Genomic DNA, 14,976 nt, shown 5'->3' with positions numbered 1-14,976 from the left:
CGGGTGGGGCGCTGGGGCGGGGGGCGCGGAAAACACCTCAGGGGCCGCGCCCACGGCGCCCCGACGCCTCCCTTTGCCATCTCGGTAGCCAGGAGGCGGCGGTGGCGGCGGCGGCGGCGGCGGCGGTGGCGGCGGCGGCCCCCCGGGACTGGAGAGTCCCCGGCAGGGAGAGCGCCCGGACTTCCACGACTGCGGGGCGCCGGAGGGGCCACGTCCCCTGGGCGGCTGGCAGGCAGGCAGGTGCAAGGCACAGGGCAGGCGTGGGGCGGTTGGGGGCTGAGGAGGGGCACGGCTGCGGCCGGGAGGCGCAGAGCAGGCTCTTAGGGCGCCCAGCGGCAGCCGCACACGTCTACGGCCATACCACCCTGAACGCGCCCGATCTCGTCTGATCTCGGAAGCTAAGCAGGGTCGGGCCTGGTTAGTACTTGGATGGGAGACCGCCTGGGAATACCGGGTGCTGTAGGCTTTTTTCTTTGCCTTTTCTTTCCCCTTCGGCCTCCCTTCCCATACCTTTACCGCCACAGCACTCCACCCCCTTGCCCAACAAGGCTTCCTCCAAACGCCCCGTGCCCCCCGGCCCCTCGCCAGCCGCGCACCGCACCGCGAGTCCCTGGCCCGCAGCAGGGGCCCCCTGCACGGGCAGGCGGTCTCCAGCCAGCCCTTCCGCCTCCAAGCCACCACGCCCACGCACACCGGATCCAGAGGGGCGGGCTGGGGGTCGATGGGGGCGGGCTGGGTGGGCGAAGGCGACGCCTTCGGAGGGAGGGAAAGCGGGAGGGCGGCGATGACCCTGGCACGGATGGGGCGGGGCCAGCGCGGGCCGGACGGCACCCGCTCTGGGCAGGCGTGTCCTCCCATGGTCCTGCGCCTCGGGCCCTCGTCCCCAGATCCCCTAGCCATTCCACTGGGCCGCCCGGAGTGCACAACCGCACTGGGCAACTGGCCCCACCTTAGGCATAGGCCTGGGCCCGCCTCCACCTTGTCCCCAGCAGCCCTGGGCTGCGCTCCCACCCGCGGGCATTCCCTTCCTTCCCTTGGAACACCGTCCCTTTGCCCCCGTGCCGGGGGTCCCCGCTCCGGGTGGGCAGGACACAAGATGGCCGGTCGCCCGGGGCCTCCCCCGTTGGCACCCGGGACCACCCGTTGGCACCAGAATCCGTGCTTAGTCTCCCTGCAACAGTGAAGCGAAGAGCGAGGCTCGCTCGCTCAGCAAGACGGGGAGAGGGGGGCGCCCTGCACCACGCCCCAAAGCAGCCCCCCAAATAAAGGACGAGGGCAGAGGAGGAATCGCCCACATGCCCCCAGGACCAGAGTGGGTCCTGGGCGGGAACGGGAGCAGAGCGGGTCTCGTGACGCCTTGGCTGCGCATCCTCGCCCCGAGGGGCTCCTCGGCGCCCAAAGCCCACCCAAGCACGACCAGCCTCCCGAGGGCTAGCTGCCTAGCCAACATAGTCTCTTCCTGTGTGTGTGTGTGTGTGTGTGTGTGTGTGGTGTGTGTGTCTGTTTCTGTGGTGTGCACCTGTGGCTCTGTCCCTGTCCGCATCCAGGTCAGCTTCCGCGTCTGTCTGTCTTGGGGCCAGAGCGGGTGTGTGTGTTGGATACTCTGTCTGTGTCTCCCTCTGTGTCTGTCTCTTCCTCTCTGTCTGCATCTCCCTCCGTCCGTGCCTCTGTCTTTCCCCGTGTGTCTGTGCGTCTGTCTATGCCAGCCGGCTTCTCGTGTCCCTCAGTCGGGTCCTCTTGTCGGTGGGTGGGCAGGGGACGGGTGGCGGAGGAAGGGCGACGGGGTTGGGCTGATGAGGAGGGTCCCTGGGGCCGCCGGTGGCTCCGGGTTGGCTTGGAGCCAGGCGGGGTGGAGAGGCGGAACGGCCTGGTGGCGGGCCTCGCTTGCCCTAGGGCGGCGGGTGGGGCGCCTGGGGTGGGGGGGGCGCGGAGAACACCGCGCGGGCCACGCCCCCCGCGCCCCGACGCTCCCCTTGGCCATCTCGGGAGCCAGGCGGCGGTGGCTGCGACGGCGGCGGCGGCGGCCCCCGGGTCTGGAGAGTATCCGGCCATGAGAGCGCTCGGACTTCCGCGAGTGCGGGGCGCTGGAGGCGCCACGTCCTCTGGGCGGTTTGGCAGGCAGGCAGGTACAAGGCACAGGGCAGGCGTGGGGCGGTTGGGGGCTGAGGAGGGGCACGGCTGCGGCCGGGAGGCGCAGAGCAGGCTCTTAGGGCGCCCAGCGGCAGCCGCACACGTCTACGGCCATACCACCCTGAACGCGCCCGATCTCGTCTGATCTCGGAAGCTAAGCAGGGTCGGGCCTGGTTAGTACTTGGATGGGAGACCGCCTGGGAATACCGGGTGCTGTAGGCTTTTTTCTTTGCCTTTTCTTTCCGCTTCGGCCTCCCTTCCTCTCCCTTTGCCGCCACCGCCCCCCACCGCCCCTTGCCCAACAAGGCGTCCTCCAGACGCCCCGTGCCCCCCGGCCCCTCGCCACCCGCGCACCGCACCGAGGGTCCCTGTCTCGCAGCTTGTGCCCGCTGCACCGGCAGGCAGCCCCCAGGCCTTCCACCTCACAGCCACCACGCCCACGCACAGCCGATCCAGAGGGGCGGGCTGGGGGAGGTGGGGGCGGGCTGGGTGGGCGGAGGCGGCGGCTTCGGAGGGAGGGAAAGGGGGAGGGCGGCGAGGACCGCCCGCGGGGTTGGGGCGGGGGCAGCGCGGGCGGGACGGCACCCCGTCTCGGGCAGGCGTGCCCTCCCAAGGTCCTGCGCCTCGGGCCCTCATCCCCGGAGCCCCTAGCCATTCCCTTGGGCCGCCCCGAGTGCACAAGCGCACCGGGCAACCGGCCCCGCCTTAGGCCTGGGCCCGCCTCCACCTTGTCCCCAGCAGCCCTGGGCTGCGCTCCCACGCGCGCGGGCATTCCCTTCCTTCCCGCGGAACACCGTCCCTTTGCCCCCAGGCCGGGGGTCCCCGCTCCGTGTGGGCAGGACACAAGATGGCCGGTCGCCCGGGGCCTCCCCCGTTGGCACCCGGGACCACCCGTTGGCACCCGAGTCCGTGCTCAGTCTCCCCGCAACAGCGAAGCGCACAGCGAGGCTCGCTCGCTGGGCAAGGCGGCGGGAGGGGGGCGCCCTGCACCACGCCCCAAAGCGGCCCCCCAAATAAAGGACGAGAGCAGAGGAGGAATCGCCCGCACGCCCCCAGGCCCAGAGTGGGTCCTGGGCGGGAACGGGAGCAGGGCGGGTCTCCTGAGGCCTTGGCTGCGCGTCCTCGGCCCCGAGGGGGCTCCTCGGCGCCCAAAGCCCACCCAAGCACGACCAGCCTCCCGAGGGCTAGCTGCCTAGCCAACACAGTCTCTTCCTGTGTGTGTGTGTGTGTGTGTGTGTGTGTGTGTGTGTGTGTGTGGTGTGTGTCTGTTTCTGTGGTGTGCACCTGTGGCTCTGTCCCTGTCCGCATCCAGGTCGGGGTCCGCGTCTGTCTGTCTTGGGGCCAGAGCGGGTGTGTGTGTTGGATACTCTGTCTGTGTCTCCCTCTGTGTCTGTCTCTTCCTCTCTGTCTGCATCTCCCTCCGTCCGTGCCTCTGTCTTTCCCCGTGTGTCTGTGCGTCTGTCTATGCCAGCCGGCTTCTCGTGTCCCTCAGTCGGGTCCTCTTGTCGGTGGGTGGGCAGGGGAAGGGTGGCGGAGGAAGGGCGACGGGGTTGGGCTGATGAGGAGGGTCCCTGGGGGCGCCGGTGGCTCCGGGTTGGCTTGGAGCCAGGCGGGGTGGAGAGGCAGAAAGGCCTGGTGGCCGGCCTGGCTTGCCCTAGGGCGACGGGTGGGGCGCTGGGGCGGGGGGCGCGGAAAACACCTCAGGGGCCGCGCCCACGGCGCCCCGACGCCTCCCTTTGCCATCTCGGTAGCCAGGAGGCGGCGGTGGCGGCGGCGGCGGCGGCGGCGGCGGCGGCCCCCCGGGACTGGAGAGTCCCCGGCAGGGAGAGCGCCCGGACTTCCACGACTGCGGGGCGCCGGAGGGGCCACGTCCCCTGGGCGGCTGGCAGGCAGGCAGGTGCAAGGCGCAGGGCAGGCGGGGTTCGGGTGGGGGCTGAGGAGGGGCACGGCTGGGCCCGGGAGGCGCAGAGCAGGCTCTTAGGGCGCCCAGCGGCAGCCGCACACGTCTACGGCCATACCACCCTGAACGCGCCCGATCTCGTCTGATCTCGGAAGCTAAGCAGGGTCGGGCCTGGTTAGTACTTGGATGGGAGACCGCCTGGGAATACCGGGTGCTGTAGGCTTTTTTCTTTGCCTTTTCTTTCCCCTTCGGCCTCCCTTCCCATACCTTTACCGCCACAGCACCCCAGCCCCTTCCCCAACAAGGCTTCCTCCAAACGCCCCGTGCCCCCCGGCCCCTCGCCAGCCGCGCACCGCACCGCGAGTCCCTGGCCCGCAGCAGGGGCCCCCTGCACGGGCAGGCGGTCTCCAGCCAGCCCTTCCGCCTCCAAGCCACCACGCCCACGCACACCGGATCCAGAGGGGCGGGCTGGGGGTCGATGGGGGCGGGCTGGGTGGGCGAAGGCGACGCCTTCGGAGGGAGGGAAAGCGGGAGGGCGGCGATGACCCTGGCACGGATGGGGCGGGGCCAGCGCGGGCCGGACGGCACCCGCTCTGGGCAGGCGTGTCCTCCCATGGTCCTGCGCCTCGGGCCCTCGTCCCCAGATCCCCTAGCCATTCCACTGGGCCGCCCGGAGTGCACAACCGCACTGGGCAACTGGCCCCACCTTAGGCATAGGCCTGGGCCCGCCTCCACCTTGTCCCCAGCAGCCCTGGGCTGCGCTCCCACCCGCGGGCATTCCCTTCCTTCCCTTGGAACACCGTCCCTTTGCCCCCGTGCCGGGGGTCCCCGCTCCGGGTGGGCAGGACACAAGATGGCCGGTCGCCCGGGGCCTCCCCCGTTGGCACCCGGGACCACCCGTTGGCACCAGAATCCGTGCTTAGTCTCCCTGCAACAGTGAAGCGAAGAGCGAGGCTCGCTCGCTCAGCAAGACGGGGAGAGGGGGGCGCCCTGCACCACGCCCCAAAGCAGCCCCCCAAATAAAGGACGAGGGCAGAGGAGGAATCGCCCACATGCCCCCAGGACCAGAGTGGGTCCTGGGCGGGAACGGGAGCAGAGCGGGTCTCGTGACGCCTTGGCTGCGCATCCTCGCCCCGAGGGGCTCCTCGGCGCCCAAAGCCCACCCAAGCACGACCAGCCTCCCGAGGGCTAGCTGCCTAGCCAACACAGTCTCTTCCTGTGTGTGTGTGTGTGTGTGTGTGTGTGTGTGGTGTGTGTGTCTGTTTCTGTGGTGTGCACCTGTGGCTCTGTCCCTGTCCGCATCCAGGTCAGCTTCCGCGTCTGTCTGTCTTGGGGCCAGAGCGGGTGTGTGTGTTGGATACTCTGTCTGTGTCTCCCTCTGTGTCTGTCTCTTCCTCTCTGTCTGCATCTCCCTCCGTCCGTGCCTCTGTCTTTCCCCGTGTGTCTGTGCGTCTGTCTATGCCAGCCGGCTTCTCGTGTCCCTCAGTCGGGTCCTCTTGTCGGTGGGTGGGCAGGGGAAGGGTGGCGGAGGAAGGGCGACGGGGTTGGGCTGATGAGGAGGGTCCCTGGGGCCGCCGGTGGCTCCGGGTTGGCTTGGAGCCAGGCGGGGTGGAGAGGCGGAACGGCCTGGTGGCGGGCCTCGCTTGCCCTAGGGCGGCGGGTGGGGCGCCTGGGGTGGGGGGGGCGCGGAGAACACCGCGCGGGCCACGCCCCCCGCGCCCCGACGCTCCCCTTGGCCATCTCGGGAGCCAGGCGGCGGTGGCTGCGACGGCGGCGGCGGCGGCCCCCGGGTCTGGAGAGTATCCGGCCATGAGAGCGCTCGGACTTCCGCGAGTGCGGGGCGCTGGAGGCGCCACGTCCTCTGGGCGGTTTGGCAGGCAGGCAGGTGCAAGGCACAGGGCAGGCGTGGGGCGGTTGGGGGCTGAGGAGGGGCACGGCTGCGGCCGGGAGGCGCAGAGCAGGCTCTTAGGGCGCCCAGCGGCAGCCGCACACGTCTACGGCCATACCACCCTGAACGCGCCCGATCTCGTCTGATCTCGGAAGCTAAGCAGGGTCGGGCCTGGTTAGTACTTGGATGGGAGACCGCCTGGGAATACCGGGTGCTGTAGGCTTTTTTCTTTGCCTTTTCTTTCCGCTTCGGCCTCCCTTCCTCTCCCTTTGCCGCCACCGCCCCCCACCGCCCCTTGCCCAACAAGGCGTCCTCCAGACGCCCCGTGCCCCCCGGCCCCTCGCCACCCGCGCACCGCACCGAGGGTCCCTGTCTCGCAGCTTGTGCCCGCTGCACCGGCAGGCAGCCCCCAGGCCTTCCACCTCACAGCCACCACGCCCACGCACAGCCGATCCAGAGGGGCGGGCTGGGGGAGGTGGGGGCGGGCTGGGTGGGCGGAGGCGGCGGCTTCGGAGGGAGGGAAAGGGGGAGGGCGGCGAGGACCGCCCGCGGGGTTGGGGCGGGGGCAGCGCGGGCGGGACGGCACCCCGTCTCGGGCAGGCGTGCCCTCCCAAGGTCCTGCGCCTCGGGCCCTCATCCCCGGAGCCCCTAGCCATTCCCTTGGGCCGCCCCGAGTGCACAAGCGCACCGGGCAACCGGCCCCGCCTTAGGCCTGGGCCCGCCTCCACCTTGTCCCCAGCAGCCCTGGGCTGCGCTCCCACGCGCGCGGGCATTCCCTTCCTTCCCGCGGAACACCGTCCCTTTGCCCCCAGGCCGGGGGTCCCCGCTCCGTGTGGGCAGGACACAAGATGGCCGGTCGCCCGGGGCCTCCCCCGTTGGCACCCGGGACCACCCGTTGGCACCCGAGTCCGTGCTCAGTCTCCCCGCAACAGCGAAGCGCACAGCGAGGCTCGCTCGCTGGGCAAGGCGGCGGGAGGGGGGCGCCCTGCACCACGCCCCAAAGCGGCCCCCCAAATAAAGGACGAGAGCAGAGGAGGAATCGCCCGCACGCCCCCAGGCCCAGAGTGGGTCCTGGGCGGGAACGGGAGCAGGGCGGGTCTCCTGAGGCCTTGGCTGCGCGTCCTCGGCCCCGAGGGGGCTCCTCGGCGCCCAAAGCCCACCCAAGCACGACCAGCCTCCCGAGGGCTAGCTGCCTAGCCAACACAGTCTCTTCCTGTGTGTGTGTGTGTGTGTGTGTGTGTGTGTGTGTGTGTGTGTGTGTGGTGTGTGTCTGTTTCTGTGGTGTGCACCTGTGGCTCTGTCCCTGTCCGCATCCAGGTCAGGGTCCGCGTCTGTCTGTCTTGGGGCCAGAGCGGGTGTGTGTGTTGGATACTCTGTCTGTGTCTCCCTCTGTGTCTGTCTCTTCCTCTCTGTCTACATCTCCCTCCGTCCGTGCCTCTGTCTTTCCCCGTGTGTCTGTGCGTCTGTCTATGCCAGCCGGCTTCTCGTGTCCCTCAGTCGGGTCCTCTTGTCGGTGGGTGGGCAGGGGAAGGGTGGCGGAGGAAGGGCGACGGGGTTGGGCTGATGAGGAGGGTCCCTGGGGGCGCCGGTGGCTCCGGGTTGGCTTGGAGCCAGGCGGGGTGGAGAGGCAGAAAGGCCTGGTGGCCGGCCTGGCTTGCCCTAGGGCGACGGGTGGGGCGCTGGGGCGGGGGGCGCGGAAAACACCTCAGGGGCCGCGCCCACGGCGCCCCGACGCCTCCCTTTGCCATCTCGGTAGCCAGGAGGCGGCGGTGGCGGCGGCGGCCCCCCGGGACTGGAGAGTCCCCGGCAGGGAGAGCGCCCGGACTTCCACGACTGTGGGGCGCCGGAGGGGCCACGTCCCCTGGGCGGCTGGCAGGCAGGCAGGTGCAAGGCGCAGGGCAGGCGGGGTTCGGGTGGGGGCTGAGGAGGGGCACGGCTGGGCCCGGGAGGCGCAGAGCAGGCTCTTAGGGCGCCCAGCGGCAGCCGCACACGTCTACGGCCATACCACCCTGAACGCGCCCGATCTCGTCTGATCTCGGAAGCTAAGCAGGGTCGGGCCTGGTTAGTACTTGGATGGGAGACCGCCTGGGAATACCGGGTGCTGTAGGCTTTTTTCTTTGCCTTTTCTTTCCCCTTCGGCCTCCCTTCCCATACCTTTACCGCCACAGCACCCCACCCCCTTGCCCAACAAGGCTTCCTCCAAACGCCCCGTGCCCCCCGGCCCCTCGCCAGCCGCGCACCGCACCGCGAGTCCCTGGCCCGCAGCAGGGGCCCCCTGCACGGGCAGGCGGTCTCCAGCCAGCCCTTCCGCCTCCAAGCCACCACGCCCACGCACACCGGATCCAGAGGGGCGGGCTGGGGGTCGATGGGGGCGGGCTGGGTGGGCGAAGGCGACGCCTTCGGAGGGAGGGAAAGCGGGAGGGCGGCGATGACCCTGGCACGGATGGGGCGGGGCCAGCGCGGGCCGGACGGCACCCGCTCTGGGCAGGCGTGTCCTCCCATGGTCCTGCGCCTCGGGCCCTCGTCCCCAGATCCCCTAGCCATTCCACTGGGCCGCCCGGAGTGCACAACCGCACTGGGCAACTGGCCCCACCTTAGGCATAGGCCTGGGCCCGCCTCCACCTTGTCCCCAGCAGCCCTGGGCTGCGCTCCCACCCGCGGGCATTCCCTTCCTTCCCTTGGAACACCGTCCCTTTGCCCCCGTGCCGGGGGTCCCCGCTCCGGGTGGGCAGGACACAAGATGGCCGGTCGCCCGGGGCCTCCCCCGTTGGCACCCGGGACCACCCGTTGGCACCAGAATCCGTGCTTAGTCTCCCTGCAACAGTGAAGCGAAGAGCGAGGCTCGCTCGCTCAGCAAGACGGGGAGAGGGGGGCGCCCTGCACCACGCCCCAAAGCAGCCGCCCAAATAAAGGACGAGGGCAGAGGAGGAATCGCCCACATGCCCCCAGGACCAGAGTGGGTCCTGGGCGGGAACGGGAGCAGAGCGGGTCTCGTGACGCCTCGGCTGCGCATCCTCGCCCCGAGGGGCTCCTCGGCGCCCAAAGCCCACCCAAGCACGACCAGCCTCCCGAGGGCTAGCTGCCTAGCCAACACAGTCTCTTCCTGTGTGTGTGTGTGTGTGTGTGTGTGTGTGGTGTGTGTGTCTGTTTCTGTGGTGTGCACCTGTGGCTCTGTCCCTGTCCGCATCCAGGTCAGCTTCCGCGTCTGTCTGTCTTGGGGCCAGAGCGGGTGTGTGTGTTGGATACTCTGTCTGTGTCTCCCTCTGTGTCTGTCTCTTCCTCTCTGTCTGCATCTCCCTCCGTCCGTGCCTCTGTCTTTCCCCGTGTGTCTGTGCGTCTGTCTATGCCAGCCGGCTTCTCGTGTCCCTCAGTCGGGTCCTCTTGTCGGTGGGTGGGCAGGGGAAGGGTGGCGGAGGAAGGGCGACGGGGTTGGGCTTATGAGGAGGGTCCCTGGGGCCGCCGGTGGCTCCGGGTTGGCTTGGAGCCAGGCGGGGTGGAGAGGCGGAACGGCCTGGTGGCGGGCCTCGCTTGCCCTAGGGCGGCGGGTGGGGCGCCTGGGGTGGGGGGGGCGCGGAGAACACCGCGCGGGCCACGCCCCCCGCGCCCCGACGCTCCCCTTGGCCATCTCGGGAGCCAGGCGGCGGTGGCTGCGACGGCGGCGGCGGCGGCCCCCGGGTCTGGAGAGTATCCGGCCATGAGAGCGCTCGGACTTCCGCGAGTGCGGGGCGCTGGAGGCGCCACGTCCTCTGGGCGGTTTGGCAGGCAGGCAGGTGCAAGGCACAGGGCAGGCGTGGGGCGGTTGGGGGCTGAGGAGGGGCACGGCTGCGGCCGGGAGGCGCAGAGCAGGCTCTTAGGGCGCCCAGCGGCAGCCGCACACGTCTACGGCCATACCACCCTGAACGCGCCCGATCTCGTCTGATCTCGGAAGCTAAGCAGGGTCGGGCCTGGTTAGTACTTGGATGGGAGACCGCCTGGGAATACCGGGTGCTGTAGGCTTTTTTCTTTGCCTTTTCTTTCCGCTTCGGCCTCCCTTCCTCTCCCTTTGCCGCCACCGCCCCCCACCGCCCCTTGCCCAACAAGGCGTCCTCCAGACGCCCCGTGCCCCCCGGCCCCTCGCCACCCGCGCACCGCACCGAGGGTCCCTGTCTCGCAGCTTGTGCCCGCTGCACCGGCAGGCAGCCCCCAGGCCTTCCACCTCACAGCCACCACGCCCACGCACAGCCGATCCAGAGGGGCGGGCTGGGGGAGGTGGGGGCGGGCTGGGTGGGCGGAGGCGGCGGCTTCGGAGGGAGGGAAAGGGGGAGGGCGGCGAGGACCGCCCGCGGGGTTGGGGCGGGGGCAGCGCGGGCGGGACGGCACCCCGTCTCGGGCAGGCGTGCCCTCCCAAGGTCCTGCGCCTCGGGCCCTCATCCCCGGAGCCCCTAGCCATTCCCTTGGGCCGCCCCGAGTGCACAAGCGCACCGGGCAACCGGCCCCGCCTTAGGCCTGGGCCCGCCTCCACCTTGTCCCCAGCAGCCCTGGGCTGCGCTCCCACGCGCGCGGGCATTCCCTTCCTTCCCGCGGAACACCGTCCCTTTGCCCCCAGGCCGGGGGTCCCCGCTCCGTGTGGGCAGGACACAAGATGGCCGGTCGCCCGGGGCCTCCCCCGTTGGCACCCGGGACCACCCGTTGGCACCCGAGTCCGTGCTCAGTCTCCCCGCAACAGCGAAGCGCACAGCGAGGCTCGCTCGCTGGGCAAGGCGGCGGGAGGGGGGCGCCCTGCACCACGCCCCAAAGCGGCCCCCCAAATAAAGGACGAGAGCAGAGGAGGAATCGCCCGCACGCCCCCAGGCCCAGAGTGGGTCCTGGGCGGGAACGGGAGCAGGGCGGGTCTCCTGAGGCCTTGGCTGCGCGTCCTCGGCCCCGAGGGGGCTCCTCGGCGCCCAAAGCCCACCCAAGCACGACCAGCCTCCCGAGGGCTAGCTGCCTAGCCAACACAGTCTCTTCCTGTGTGTGTGTGTGTGTGTGTGTGTGTGTGTGTGTGTGTGTGTGTGTGTGGTGTGTGTCTGTTTCTGTGGTGTGCACCTGTGGCTCTGTCCCTGTCCGCATCCAGGTCAGGGTCCGCGTCTGTCTGTCTTGGGGCCAGAGCGGGTGTGTGTGTTGGATACTCTGTCTGTGTCTCCCTCTGTGTCTGTCTCTTCCTCTCTGTCTACATCTCCCTCCGTCCGTGCCTCTGTCTTTCCCCGTGTGTCTGTGCGTCTGTCTATGCCAGCCGGCTTCTCGTGTCCCTCAGTCGGGTCCTCTTGTCGGTGGGTGGGCAGGGGAAGGGTGGCGGAGGAAGGGCGACGGGGTTGGGCTGATGAGGAGGGTCCCTGGGGGCGCCGGTGGCTCCGGGTTGGCTTGGAGCCAGGCGGGGTGGAGAGGCAGAAAGGCCTGGTGGCCGGCCTGGCTTGCCCTAGGGCGACGGGTGGGGCGCTGGGGCGGGGGGCGCGGAAAACACCTCAGGGGCCGCGCCCACGGCGCCCCGACGCCTCCCTTTGCCATCTCGGTAGCCAGGAGGCGGCGGTGGCGGCGGCGGCCCCCCGGGACTGGAGAGTCCCCGGCAGGGAGAGCGCCCGGACTTCCACGACTGTGGGGCGCCGGAGGGGCCACGTCCCCTGGGCGGCTGGCAGGCAGGCAGGTGCAAGGCGCAGGGCAGGCGGGGTTCGGGTGGGGGCTGAGGAGGGGCACGGCTGGGCCCGGGAGGCGCAGAGCAGGCTCTTAGGGCGCCCAGCGGCAGCCGCACACGTCTACGGCCATACCACCCTGAACGCGCCCGATCTCGTCTGATCTCGGAAGCTAAGCAGGGTCGGGCCTGGTTAGTACTTGGATGGGAGACCGCCTGGGAATACCGGGTGCTGTAGGCTTTTTTCTTTGCCTTTTCTTTCCCCTTCGGCCTCCCTTCCCATACCTTTACCGCCACAGCACCCCACCCCCTTGCCCAACAAGGCTTCCTCCAAACGCCCCGTGCCCCCCGGCCCCTCGCCAGCCGCGCACCGCACCGCGAGTCCCTGGCCCGCAGCAGGGGCCCCCTGCACGGGCAGGCGGTCTCCAGCCAGCCCTTCCGCCTCCAAGCCACCACGCCCACGCACACCGGATCCAGAGGGGCGGGCTGGGGGTCGATGGGGGCGGGCTGGGTGGGCGAAGGCGACGCCTTCGGAGGGAGGGAAAGCGGGAGGGCGGCGATGACCCTGGCACGGATGGGGCGGGGCCAGCGCGGGCCGGACGGCACCCGCTCTGGGCAGGCGTGTCCTCCCATGGTCCTGCGCCTCGGGCCCTCGTCCCCAGATCCCCTAGCCATTCCACTGGGCCGCCCGGAGTGCACAACCGCACTGGGCAACTGGCCCCACCTTAGGCATAGGCCTGGGCCCGCCTCCACCTTGTCCCCAGCAGCCCTGGGCTGCGCTCCCACCCGCGGGCATTCCCTTCCTTCCCTTGGAACACCGTCCCTTTGCCCCCGTGCCGGGGGTCCCCGCTCCGGGTGGGCAGGACACAAGATGGCCGGTCGCCCGGGGCCTCCCCCGTTGGCACCCGGGACCACCCGTTGGCACCAGAATCCGTGCTTAGTCTCCCTGCAACAGTGAAGCGAAGAGCGAGGCTCGCTCGCTCAGCAAGACGGGGAGAGGGGGGCGCCCTGCACCACGCCCCAAAGCAGCCGCCCAAATAAAGGACGAGGGCAGAGGAGGAATCGCCCACATGCCCCCAGGACCAGAGTGGGTCCTGGGCGGGAACGGGAGCAGAGCGGGTCTCGTGACGCCTCGGCTGCGCATCCTCGCCCCGAGGGGCTCCTCGGCGCCCAAAGCCCACCCAAGCACGACCAGCCTCCCGAGGGCTAGCTGCCTAGCCAACACAGTCTCTTCCTGTGTGTGTGTGTGTGTGTGTGTGTGTGTGTGGTGTGTGTGTCTGTTTCTGTGGTGTGCACCTGTGGCTCTGTCCCTGTCCGCATCCAGGTCAGCTTCCGCGTCTGTCTGTCTTGGGGCCAGAGCGGGTGTGTGTGTTGGATACTCTGTCTGTGTCTCCCTCTGTGTCTGTCTCTTCCTCTCTGTCTGCATCTCCCTCCGTCCGTGCCTCTGTCTTTCCCCGTGTGTCTGTGCGTCTGTCTATGCCAGCCGGCTTCTCGTGTCCCTCAGTCGGGTCCTCTTGTCGGTGGGTGGGCAGGGGACGGGTGGCGGAGGAAGGGCGACGGGGTTGGGCTGATGAGGAGGGTCCCTGGGGCCGCCGGTGGCTCCGGGTTGGCTTGGAGCCAGGCGGGGTGGAGAGGCGGAACGGCCTGGTGGCGGGCCTCGCTTGCCCTAGGGCGGCGGGTGGGGCGCCTGGGGTGGGGGGGGCGCGGAGAACACCGCGCGGGCCACGCCCCCCGCGCCCCGACGCTCCCCTTGGCCATCTCGGGAGCCAGGCGGCGGTGGCTGCGACGGCGGCGGCGGCGGCCCCCGGGTCTGGAGAGTATCCGGCCATGAGAGCGCTCGGACTTCCGCGAGTGCGGGGCGCTGGAGGCGCCACGTCCTCTGGGCGGTTTGGCAGGCAGGCAGGTACAAGGCACAGGGCAGGCGTGGGGCGGTTGGGGGCTGAGGAGGGGCACGGCTGCGGCCGGGAGGCGCAGAGCAGGCTCTTAGGGCGCCCAGCGGCAGCCGCACACGTCTACGGCCATACCACCCTGAACGCGCCCGATCTCGTCTGATCTCGGAAGCTAAGCAGGGTCGGGCCTGGTTAGTACTTGGATGGGAGACCGCCTGGGAATACCGGGTGCTGTAGGCTTTTTTCTTTGCCTTTTCTTTCCGCTTCGGCCTCCCTTCCTCTCCCTTTGCCGCCACCGCCCCCCACCGCCCCTTGCCCAACAAGGCGTCCTCCAGACGCCCCGTGCCCCCCGGCCCCTCGCCACCCGCGCACCGCACCGAGGGTCCCTGTCTCGCAGCTTGTGCCCGCTGCACCGGCAGGCAGCCCCCAGGCCTTCCACCTCACAGCCACCACGCCCACGCACAGCCGATCCAGAGGGGCGGGCTGGGGGAGGTGGGGGCGGGCTGGGTGGGCGGAGGCGGCGGCTTCGGAGGGAGGGAAAGGGGGAGGGCGGCGAGGACCGCCCGCGGGGTTGGGGCGGGGGCAGCGCGGGCGGGACGGCACCCCGTCTCGGGCAGGCGTGCCCTCCCAAGGTCCTGCGCCTCGGGCCCTCATCCCCGGAGCCCCTAGCCATTCCCTTGGGCCGCCCCGAGTGCACAAGCGCACCGGGCAACCGGCCCCGCCTTAGGCCTGGGCCCGCCTCCACCTTGTCCCCAGCAGCCCTGGGCTGCGCTCCCACGCGCGCGGGCATTCCCTTCCTTCCCGCGGAACACCGTCCCTTTGCCCCCAGGCCGGGGGTCCCCGCTCCGTGTGGGCAGGACACAAGATGGCCCACCGCCCGGGGCCTCCCCCGTTGGCACCTGGGACCACCCGTTGGCACCCGAGTCCGTGCTCAGTCTCCCCGCAACAGCGAAGCGCACAGCGAGGCTCGCTCGCTGGGCAAGGCGGCGGGAGGGGGGCGCCCTGCACCACGCCCCAAAGCGGCCCCCCAAATAAAGGACGAGAGCAGAGGAGGAATCGCCCGCACGCCCCCAGGCCCAGAGTGGGTCCTGGGCGGGAACGGGAGCAGGGCGGGTCTCCTGAGGCCTTGGCTGCGCGTCCTCGGCCCCGAGGGGGCTCCTCGGCGCCCAAAGCCCACCCAAGCACGACCAGCCTCCCGAGGGCTAGCTGCCTAGCCAACACAGTCTCTTCCTGTGTGTGTGTGTGTGTGTGTGTGTGTGTGTGTGTGTGTGTGTGGTGTGTGTCTGTTTCTGTGGTGTGCACCTGTGGCTCTGTCCCTGTCCGCATCCAGGTCGGGGTCCGCGTCTGTCTGTCTTGGGGCCAGAGCGGGTGTGTGTGTTGGATACTCTGTCTGTGTCTCCCTCTGTGTCTGTCTCTTCCTCTCTGTCTGCATCTCCCTCCGTCCGTGCCTCTGTCTTTCCCCGTGTGTCTGTGCGTCTGTCTATGCCAGCCGGCTTCTCGTGTCCCTCAGTCGGGTCCTCTTGTC

General features: G+C 70.3%; 8 non-coding genes across 8 annotated transcripts; all 8 read left to right on the top strand.

Moving 5' to 3' along the window:
• The first annotated feature begins 347 nt into the window (after positions 1-347).
• LOC144382674 (5S ribosomal RNA) lies at positions 348-466 on the top strand. Its single transcript, XR_013450070.1, has one exon. It is a non-coding gene; the product is annotated as a 5S ribosomal RNA (ribosomal RNA).
• Positions 467-2,233: 1,767 nt separating this feature from the next.
• On the top strand, positions 2,234-2,352 carry LOC144382673 (5S ribosomal RNA). The gene has a single exon (XR_013450069.1). It is a non-coding gene; the product is annotated as a 5S ribosomal RNA (ribosomal RNA).
• Positions 2,353-4,134: 1,782 nt separating this feature from the next.
• Positions 4,135-4,253, top strand: LOC144382672 (5S ribosomal RNA). Its single transcript, XR_013450068.1, has one exon. It is a non-coding gene; the product is annotated as a 5S ribosomal RNA (ribosomal RNA).
• A 1,769-nt stretch (positions 4,254-6,022) lies between these two features.
• Positions 6,023-6,141, top strand: LOC144382671 (5S ribosomal RNA). The gene has a single exon (XR_013450067.1). It is a non-coding gene; the product is annotated as a 5S ribosomal RNA (ribosomal RNA).
• Positions 6,142-7,909: 1,768 nt separating this feature from the next.
• On the top strand, positions 7,910-8,028 carry LOC144382670 (5S ribosomal RNA). The gene has a single exon (XR_013450065.1). It is a non-coding gene; the product is annotated as a 5S ribosomal RNA (ribosomal RNA).
• Positions 8,029-9,795: 1,767 nt separating this feature from the next.
• On the top strand, positions 9,796-9,914 carry LOC144382669 (5S ribosomal RNA). The gene has a single exon (XR_013450064.1). It is a non-coding gene; the product is annotated as a 5S ribosomal RNA (ribosomal RNA).
• A 1,770-nt stretch (positions 9,915-11,684) lies between these two features.
• On the top strand, positions 11,685-11,803 carry LOC144382668 (5S ribosomal RNA). Its single transcript, XR_013450063.1, has one exon. It is a non-coding gene; the product is annotated as a 5S ribosomal RNA (ribosomal RNA).
• Positions 11,804-13,572: 1,769 nt separating this feature from the next.
• On the top strand, positions 13,573-13,691 carry LOC144382667 (5S ribosomal RNA). Its single transcript, XR_013450062.1, has one exon. It is a non-coding gene; the product is annotated as a 5S ribosomal RNA (ribosomal RNA).
• Positions 13,692-14,976: the final 1,285 nt, after the last annotated feature.

This window comes from Halichoerus grypus, chromosome 7 (assembly GCF_964656455.1).
Source record: "Halichoerus grypus chromosome 7, mHalGry1.hap1.1, whole genome shotgun sequence".
Classification (NCBI taxonomy): Eukaryota; Metazoa; Chordata; class Mammalia; order Carnivora; family Phocidae; genus Halichoerus; species Halichoerus grypus.
The sequence above is the reverse complement of the archived record's forward strand: the minus strand, read 5'-3'. Positions and strand labels throughout refer to the sequence as shown.